Raw genomic sequence first — 11,341 nt, forward strand, 5'->3', positions numbered from 1 at the left:
GAAACTAGTTAACATATGATTGGTTTTTATGACATGGTTATTTTTTCTTTAATTCAGAGTAGCAGAGGACATTTGGAACCTTATGCTTCTGCATGCCTTTGACAGCGAGGACAAGCTGTTATCAACCTTAATGAGGTCACACGCTTACCATACCAGTTACCATACACCCGCTTACTGTCATACCAGTAACACCTACTGGTAAAAAGCTCAACTTCCCACAAGATCTGATAAATCCCAAAAGTCAGCTCGCTGTTCTCTACTGCAAAGGTACCAGTCAACCTGACAATGTAGAATTGACATCACAAAATAGTTTTAAAACAGTTGTTTTCAAATAAACATGAGTGTTGAATTTGCTTGTCATATTATTCTATTTTGACTATGTTTAGTTTGTGCACTTTTACTTAACTTGTAGGTGCTAATTCAAATATTATTGGTTCAGATATAGTGAAAGTGTTAAGCTCTTGTAAGTAATGCTGATATTTACCAGTACAAGTTACTTCTTTATTCTATAAGTCAAACAATCATCTATTGTACCTGATATATTGTTAGGTTCTATGGTATCTTATCTATTATGAAGCTTTATGGTACCTGATATATTGTAAGGCTCTGTAGTACCTGATGTATCGTAAGGTTTTTGGTACTTGATCAATTGTAAGGTTCTATGGTACCTGATCATTTGCAAAGTTCTATAGTAACTGAGCTATTGTCAGGTTCGCCCTTCACTCAGTTAGAGTACAGCAAATGGTGTATCGATAACTAACCATTACATTTAGAAGGTTGAAGTAGAGTAATAAAACTATGATGGTAAAATCTTATTGGTAAAGACAGTGACGGCGGTATTTATACTTTAATACATTTTTTGTGCTACGCTAGGTAACTCTATGTTTACACATAGAATTACCTAGCGTAGCACAAAAATACGGTTCAAGTTGATATTATTTACTGCTGTGACAAAACCTCTTTTACTAGTAGTTAGTAACACAAGAGATCTGTTATATTTTTTTTCAGGTGGTAAACTGATGAGCCGCTATACACTGTTGCACTATGGAACTGTTACATTTCCCTGTTTTCTTTAGTGCTCGCCGTGGAGGAATGTCAGTTATACCTAAACTTTCATGCCAAGTTCTATACCTGCACCATCTACAGTTATCGCCAGACGATAGGTTGTGACAATTTTGAAGGCAGTTCCGATCAGCAAGAGTGTAAATTCATGAATTGCGAAATAATGATTCAGCTTGAGGTACGTTCCTAGAGTTGTTCCATTTTTCCTGACTAAAAGTAATTTTTATTTTGCGTGTAAATTTTAATAAGTGGCTAGCATTGATAGAAAGATATGTATTTTCTCTATTTTAAAGTTTTATGGTACCTGACCGATTGTAAAGTTTTATGATATCTGATATATTATCAGGTTCAATGGTATCTGATATATTGTAAGGTTCTATGGTATCTATTATATTTGGGTGTAGTGGATTGAAGGTTGCAAATTCGAATCCTACGCAATGTAATGTTTTTCTAAACCTGTAATTGTGGTTTCAGACAGACAAAAGGACACGACTCATATGATAGCATAGAATGCACATGTTGCATATTATTCATTGAGTATGCTCACTAAATTATTCACTGAAAAAGAAACTGTTCAATTGCTTCACATCTGGTTAAAGTTGAGAATTCTTTTGAAACTAGTTAACATATGATTGGTTTTTATGACATGGTTATTTTTTCTTTAATTCAGAGTAGCAGAGGACATTTGGAACCTTATGCTTCTGCATGCCTTTGACAGCGAGGACAAGCTGTTATCAACCTTAATGAGGTCACACGCTTACCATACCAGTTACCATACACCCGCTTACTGTCATACCAGTAACACCTACTGGTAAAAAGCTCAACTTCCCACAAGATCTGATAAATCCAAAAAGTCAGCTCGCTGTTCTCTACTGCAAAGGTACCAGTCAACCTGACAATGTAGAATTGACATCACAAGATAGTTTTAAAACAGTTGTTTTCAAATAAACATGAGTGTTGAATTTGCTTGTCATATTATTCTATTTTGACTATGTTTAGTTTGTGCACTTTTACTTAACTTGTAGGTGCTAATTCAAATATTATTGGTTCAGATATAGTGAAAGTGTTAAGCTCTTGTAAGTAATGCTGATATTTACCAGTACAAGTTACTTCTTTATTCTATAAGTCAAACAATCATCTATTGTACCTGATATATTGTTAGGTTCTATGGTATCTTATCTATTATGAAGCTTTATGGTACCTGATATATTGTAAGGCTCTGTAGTACCTGATGTATCGTAAGGTTTTTGGTACTTGATCAATTGTAAGGCTCTATGGTACCTGATCATTTGCAAAGTCCTATAGTAACTGAGCTATTGTCAGGTTCGCCCTTCACTCAGTTAGAGTACAGCAAATGGTGTATCGATAACTAACCATTATATTTAGAAGGTTGAAGTAGAGTAATAAAACTATGATGGTAAAATCCTATTGGTAAAGACAGTGACGGCTGTATTTGTACTTTAATACATTTTTTGTGCTACGCTAGGTAACTCTATGTTTACACATGAAGGTTAAATTCATGAATTGCGAAATAATGATTAGGCTTGAGGTACGTTTCTAAAGTTTTTCCATTTTTCCTGACTAAAGGTGATTTTTATTTTGCGTGTAAACATATAAAAGTGACTAGCATTGATAGAAAGATATGTATTTTCTCTATTTGAAAGTTTTATGGTACCTGATCAATTGCAAAGTTCTATGGTAAATGAGCTAATGTCCGGTTTGCCCTACATACAGTTAGAGTACAGCAAATGTTGTATCGATAACTAACCATCAGATTTGGAAGGTTGAAGTAGAGTAATAAAACTATGATGGTAAAATCTTATTGGTAAAGACAGTGACGGCGGTATTTATACTTTAATACTTTTTTTGTGCTACGCTAGGTAACTCTATGTTTACACATAGAATTACCTAGCGTAGCACAAAAATACAGTTCAAGTTGAAATTATTTACTGTTGTGACAAAACCTCTTTTACTAGTAGTTAGTAACACAAGAGATCTGTTATATTTTTTTGAGGTGGTAAACTGATGAGCCGCTATACACTGTTGCACTATGGAACTGTCACATTTCCCTGTTTTCTTTAGTGCTCGCCGAGGAGGAATGTCAGTTATACCTAAACTTTCATGCCAAGTTCTATACCTGCACCATCTACAGTTATCGCCACCCGATAGATTGTGACAATTTTGCAGGCAGTTCCGATCAACAAGAGTATAAATTCATGAATTGCGAAATAATGATTCAGCTTGAGGTACGTTCCTAGAGTTGTTCCATTTTTCCTGACTAAAAGTAATTTTTATTTTGCGTGTAAATTTTAATAAGTGGCTAGCATTGATAGAAAGATATGTATTTTCTCTATTTTAAAGTTTTATGGTACCTGATCAATTGCAAAGTTCTATGGTAAATGAGCTAATGTCAGGTTTGCCCTACATACAGTTAGAGTACAGCAAATGTTGTATCGATAACTAACCATTAGATTTGGAAGGTTGAAGTAGAGTAATAAAACTATGATGGTAAAATCTTATTGGTAAAGACAGTGACGGCGGTATTTATACTTTAATACATTTTTTGTGCTACGCTAGGTAACTCTATGTTTACACATAGAATTACCTAGCGTAGCACAAAAATACAGTTCAAGTTGATATTATTTACTGCTGTGACAAAACCTCTTTTACTAGTAGTTAGTAACACAAGAGATCTGTTATATTTTTTTGAGGTGGTAAACTGATGAGCCGCTATACACTGTTGCACTATGGAACTGTCACATTTCCCTGTTTTCTTTAGTGCTCGCCGAGGAGGAATGTCAGTTATACCTAAACTTTCATGCCAAGTTCTATACCTGCACCATCTACAGTTATCGCCACCCGATAGATTGTGACAATTTTGCAGGCAGTTCCGATCAGCAAGAGTATATATTCATGAATTGCGAACTAATCATTCAGCTTGAGGTACGTTCCTAGAGTTGTTCCATTTTTCCTGACTAAAAGTAATTTTTATTTTGCGTGTAAATTTTAATAAGTGGCTAGCATTGATAGAAGGATATGTATTTTCTCTATTTTAAAGTTTTATGGTACCTGACCGATTGTAAAGTTTTATGATATCTGATATATTATCAGGTTCAATGGTATCTGATATATTGTAAGGTTCTATGGTATCTATTCTATTTCGGTGTAGTGGATTGAAGGTTGCAAATTCAAATCCTACGCAATGTAATGTTTTTCTAAACCTGTAATTGTGGTTTCAGACAGACAAAAGGACACGACTCATATGATAGCATAGAATGCACATGTTGCATATTATTCATTGAGTATGCTCACTAAATTATTCACTGAAAAAGAAACTGTTCAATTGCTTCACATCTGGTTAAAGTTGAGAATTCTTTTGAAACTAGTTAACATATGATTGGTTTTTATGACATGGTTATTTTTTCTTTAATTCAGAGTAGCAGAGGACATTTGGAACCTTATGCTTCTGCATGCCTTTGACAGCGAGGACAAGCTGTTATCAACCTTAATGAGGTCACACGCTTACCATACCAGTTACCATACACCCGCTTACTGTCATACCAGTAACACCTACTGGTAAAAAGCTCAACTTCCCACAAGATCTGATAAATCCCAAAAGTCAGCTCGCTGTTCTCTACTGCAAAGGTACCAGTCAACCTGACAATGTAGAATTGACATCACAAAATAGTTTTAAAACAGTTGTTTTCAAATAAACATGAGTGTTGAATTTGCTTGTCATATTATTCTATTTTGACTATGTTTAGTTTGTGCACTTTTACTTAACTTGTAGGTGCTAATTCAAATATTATTGGTTCAGATATAGTGAAAGTGTTAAGCTCTTGTAAGTAATGCTGATATTTACCAGTACAAGTTACTTCTTTATTCTATAAGTCAAACAATCATCTATTGTACCTGATATATTGTTAGGTTCTATGGTATCTTATCTATTATGAAGCTTTATGGTACCTGATATATTGTAAGGCTCTGTAGTACCTGATGTATCGTAAGGTTTTTGGTACTTGATCAATTGTAAGGTTCTATGGTACCTGATCATTTGCAAAGTTCTATAGTAACTGAGCTATTGTCAGGTTCGCCCTTCACTCAGTTAGAGTACAGCAAATGGTGTATCGATAACTAACCATTACATTTAGAAGGTTGAAGTAGAGTAATAAAACTATGATGGTAAAATCTTATTGGTAAAGATAGTGACGGCTGTATTTGTACTTTAATACTTTTTTGTGCTACGCTAGGTAACTCTATGTTTACACATAGAGTTTGCTAGCGTAGCACAAAAATACAGCTCAAGTTGATAGGCTATTACTTACTGCTGTGACAAAACATCTAATACTAGTAGTTAGTAACACAAGAGATCTGTTATATTTTTTTTCAGGTGGTAAACTGATGAGCTGCTATACACTGTTGCACTATGGAACTGTCACATTTCCCTGTTTTCTTTAGTGCTCGCCGTGGAGGAATGTCAGTTATACCTAAACTTTCATGCCAAGTTCTATACCTGCACCATCTACAGTTATCGCCACCCGATAGATTGTGACAATTTTGAAGGCAGTTCTGATCAGCAAGAGTGTAAATTCATGAATTGCGAAATAATGATTCAGCTTGAGGTACGTTCCTAGAGTTGTTCCATTTTTCCTGACTAAAAGTAATTTTTATTTTGCGTGTAAATTTTAATAAGTGGCTAGCATTGATAGAAAGATATGTATTTTCTCTATTTTAAAGTTTTATGGTACCTGACCGATTGTAAAGTTTTATGATATCTGATATATTATCAGGTTCAATGGTATCTGATATATTGTAAGGTTCTATGGTATCTATTCTATTTGGGTGTAGTGGATTGAAGGTTGCAAATTCGAATCCTACGCAATGTAATGTTTTTCTAAACCTGTAATTGTGGTTTCAGACAGACAAAAGGACACGACTCATATGATGGCATAGAATGCACATGTTGCATATTATTCATTGAGTATGCTCACTAAATTATTCACTGAAAAAGAAACTGTTCAATTGCTTCACATCTGGTTAAAGTTGAGAATTCTTTTGAAACTAGTTAACATATGATTGGTTTTTATGACATGGTTATTTTTTCTTTAATTCAGAGTAGCAGAGGACATTTGGAACCTTATGCTTCTGCATGCCTTTGACAGCGAGCACAAGCTGTTATCAACCTTAATGAGGTCACACGCTTACCATACCAGTTACCATACACCCGCTTACTGTCATACCAGTAACACCTACTGGTAAAAAGCTCAACTTCCCACAAGATCTGATAAATCCAAAAAGTCGGCTCGCTGTTCTCTACTGCAAAGGTACCAGTCAACCTGACAATGTAGAATTGACATCACAAGATAGTTTTAAAACAGTTGTTTTCAAATAAACATGAGTGTTGAATTTGCTTGTCATATTGTTCTATTTTGACTATGTTTAGTTTGTGCACTTTTACTTAACTTGTAGGTGCTAATTCAAATATTATTGGTTCAGATATAGTGAAAGTGTTAAGCTCTTGTAAGTAATGCTGATATTTACCAGTACAAGTTACTTCTTTATTCTATAAGTCAAACAATCATCTATTGTACCTGATATATTGTTAGGTTCTATGGTATCTTATCTATTATGAAGCTTTATGGTACCTGATATATTGTAAGGCTCTGTAGTACCTGATGTATCGTAAGGTTTTTGGTACTTGATCAATTGTAAGGCTCTATGGTACCTGATCATTTGCAAAGTCCTATAGTAACTGAGCTATTGTCAGGTTCGCCCTTCACTCAGTTAGAGTACAGCAAATGGTGTATCGATAACTAACCATTATATTTAGAAGGTTGAAGTAGAGTAATAAAACTATGATGGTAAAATCCTATTGGTAAAGACAGTGACGGCTGTATTTGTACTTTAATACATTTTTTGTGCTACGCTAGGTAACTCTATGTTTACACATAGAGTTTGCTAGCGTAGCACAAAAATACAGCTCAAGTTGATAGGCTATTACTTACTGCTGTGACAAAACATCTAATACTAGTAGTTAGTAACACAAGAGATCTGTTATATTTTTTTTCAGGTGGTAAACTGATGAGCTGCTATACACTGTTGCACTATGGAACTGTCACATTTCCCTGTTTTCTTTAGTGCTCGCCGTGGAGGAATGTCAGTTATACCTAAACTTTCATGCCAAGTTCTATACCTGCACCATCTACAGTTATCGCCACCCGATAGATTGTGACAATTTTGCAGGCAGTTCCGATCAGCAAGAGTGTAAATTCATGAATTGCGAAATAATGATTAGGCTTGAGGTACGTTTCTAAAGTTTTTCCATTTTTCCTGACTAAAGGTGATTTTTATTTTGCGTGTAAACATATAAAAGTGACTAACATTGATAGAAAGATATGTATTTTCTCTATTTTAAAGTTTTATGGTACCTGATCAATTGCAAAGTTCTATGGTAAATGAGCTAATGTCAGGTTTGCCCTACATACAGTTAGAGTACAGCAAATGTTGTATCGATAACTAACCATTAGATTTGGAAGGTTGAAGTAGAGTAATAAAACTATGATGGTAAAATCTTATTGGTAAAGACAGTGACGGCGGTATTTATACTTTAATACATTTTTTGTGCTACGCTAGGTAACTCTATGTTTACACATAGAATTACCTAGCGTAGCACAAAAATACGGTTCAAGTTGATATTATTTACTGCTGTGACAAAACCTCTTTTACTAGTAGTTAGTAACACAAGAGATCTGTTATATTTTTTTTCAGGTGGTAAACTGATGAGCCGCTATACACTGTTGCACTATGGAACTGTTACATTTCCCTGTTTTCTTTAGTGCTCGCCGTGGAGGAATGTCAGTTATACCTAAACTTTCATGCCAAGTTCTATACCTGCACCATCTACAGTTATCGCCAGACGATAGGTTGTGACAATTTTGAAGGCAGTTCCGATCAGCAAGAGTGTAAATTCATGAATTGCGAAATAATGATTCAGCTTGAGGTACGTTCCTAGAGTTGTTCCATTTTTCCTGACTAAAAGTAATTTTTATTTTGCGTGTAAATTTTAATAAGTGGCTAGCATTGATAGAAAGATATGTATTTTCTCTATTTTAAAGTTTTATGGTACCTGACCGATTGTAAAGTTTTATGATATCTGATATATTATCAGGTTCAATGGTATCTGATATATTGTAAGGTTCTATGGTATCTATTATATTTGGGTGTAGTGGATTGAAGGTTGCAAATTCGAATCCTACGCAATGTAATGTTTTTCTAAACCTGTAATTGTGGTTTCAGACAGACAAAAGGACACGACTCATATGATAGCATAGAATGCACATGTTGCATATTATTCATTGAGTATGCTCACTAAATTATTCACTGAAAAAGAAACTGTTCAATTGCTTCACATCTGGTTAAAGTTGAGAATTCTTTTGAAACTAGTTAACATATGATTGGTTTTTATGACATGGTTATTTTTTCTTTAATTCAGAGTAGCAGAGGACATTTGGAACCTTATGCTTCTGCATGCCTTTGACAGCGAGGACAAGCTGTTATCAACCTTAATGAGGTCACACGCTTACCATACCAGTTACCATACACCCGCTTACTGTCATACCAGTAACACCTACTGGTAAAAAGCTCAACTTCCCACAAGATCTGATAAATCCAAAAAGTCAGCTCGCTGTTCTCTACTGCAAAGGTACCAGTCAACCTGACAATGTAGAATTGACATCACAAGATAGTTTTAAAACAGTTGTTTTCAAATAAACATGAGTGTTGAATTTGCTTGTCATATTATTCTATTTTGACTATGTTTAGTTTGTGCACTTTTACTTAACTTGTAGGTGCTAATTCAAATATTATTGGTTCAGATATAGTGAAAGTGTTAAGCTCTTGTAAGTAATGCTGATATTTACCAGTACAAGTTACTTCTTTATTCTATAAGTCAAACAATCATCTATTGTACCTGATATATTGTTAGGTTCTATGGTATCTTATCTATTATGAAGCTTTATGGTACCTGATATATTGTAAGGCTCTGTAGTACCTGATGTATCGTAAGGTTTTTGGTACTTGATCAATTGTAAGGCTCTATGGTACCTGATCATTTGCAAAGTCCTATAGTAACTGAGCTATTGTCAGGTTCGCCCTTCACTCAGTTAGAGTACAGCAAATGGTGTATCGATAACTAACCATTATATTTAGAAGGTTGAAGTAGAGTAATAAAACTACGATGGTAAAATCCTATTGGTAAAGACAGTGACGGCTGTATTTGTACTTTAATACATTTTTTGTGCTACGCTAGGTAACTCTATGTTTACACATAGAGTTTGCTACCGTACCACAAAAATACAGCTCAAGTTGATAGGCTATTACTTACTGCTGTGACAAAACATCTAATACTAGTAGTTAGTAACACAAGAGATCTGTTATATTTTTTTTCAGGTGGTAAACTGATGAGCTGCTATACACTGTTGCACTATGGAACTGTCACATTTACCTGTTTTCTTTAGTGCTCGCCATGGAGGAATGTCAGTTATACCTAAACTTTCATGCCAAGTTCTATACCTGCACCATCTACAGTTATTGCCACACGATAGGTTGTGACAATTTTGAAGGCAGTTCTGATCAGCAAGAGTGTAAATTCATGAATTGCGAAATAATGATTAGGCTTGAGGTACGTTTCTAAAGTTTTTCCATTTTTCCTGACTAAAGGTGATTTTTATTTTGCGTGTAACATATTGTAAGGCTCTGTAGTACCTGATGTATCGTAAGGTTTTTGGTACTTGATCAATTGTAAGGCTCTATGGTACCTGATCATTTGCAAAGTCCTATAGTAACTGAGCTATTGTCAGGTTCGCCCTTCACTCAGTTAGAGTACAGCAAATGGTGTATCGATAACTAACCATTATATTTAGAAGGTTGAAGTAGAGTAATAAAACTATGATGGTAAAATCCTATTGGTAAAGACAGCGACGGCTGTATTTGTACTTTAATACATTTTTTGTGCTACGCTAGGTAACTCTATGTTTACACATGAAGGTTAAATTCATGAATTGCGAAATAATGATTAGGCTTGAGGTACGTTTCTAAAGTTTTTCCATTTTTCCTGACTAAAGGTGATTTTTATTTTGCGTGTAAACATATAAAAGTGACTAGCATTGATAGAAAGATATGTATTTTCTCTATTTGAAAGTTTTATGGTACCTGATCAATTGCAAAGTTCTATGGTAAATGAGCTAATGTCAGGTTTGCCCTACATACAGTTAGAGTACAGCAAATGTTGTATCGATAACTAACCATCAGATTTGGAAGGTTGAAGTAGAGTAATAAAACTATGATGGTAAAATCTTATTGGTAAAGACAGTGACGGCGGTATTTATACTTTAATACTTTTTTTGTGCTACGCTAGGTAACTCTATGTTTACACATAGAATTACCTAGCGTAGCACAAAAATACAGTTCAAGTTGAAATTATTTACTGTTGTGACAAAACCTCTTTTACTAGTAGTTAGTAACACAAGAGATCTGTTATATTTTTTTGAGGTGGTAAACTGATGAGCCGCTATACACTGTTGCACTATGGAACTGTCACATTTCCCTGTTTTCTTTAGTGCTCGCCGAGGAGGAATGTCAGTTATACCTAAACTTTCATGCCAAGTTCTATACCTGCACCATCTACAGTTATCGCCACCCGATAGATTGTGACAATTTTGCAGGCAGTTCCGATCAGCAAGAGTATAAATTCATGAATTGCGAAATAATGATTCAGCTTGAGGTACGTTCCTAGAGTTGTTCCATTTTTCCTGACTAAAAGTAATTTTTATTTTGCGTGTAAATTTTAATAAGTGGCTAGCATTGATAGAAAGATATGTATTTTCTCTATTTTAAAGTTTTATGGTACCTGACCGATTGTAAAGTTTTATGATATCTGATATATTATCAGGTTCAATGGTATCTAATATATTGTAAGGTTCTATGGTATCTATTCTATTTGGGTGTAGTGGATTGAAGGTTGCAAATTCAAATCCTACGCAATGTAATGTTTTTCTAAACCTGTAATTGTGGTTTCAGACAGACAAAAGGACACGACTCATATGATAGCATAGAATGCACATGTTGCATATTATTCATTGAGTATGCTCACTAAATTATTCACTGAAAAAGAAACTGTTCAATTGCTTCACATCTGGTTAAAGTTGAGAATTCTTTTGAAACTAGTTAACATATGATTGGTTTTTATGACTTGGTTATTTTTTCTTTAATTCAGAGTAGC

This window comes from Watersipora subatra, unplaced genomic scaffold (genome assembly GCF_963576615.1).
Source record: "Watersipora subatra unplaced genomic scaffold, tzWatSuba1.1 SCAFFOLD_29, whole genome shotgun sequence".
NCBI classification, from domain to species: domain Eukaryota; kingdom Metazoa; phylum Bryozoa; class Gymnolaemata; order Cheilostomatida; family Watersiporidae; genus Watersipora; species Watersipora subatra.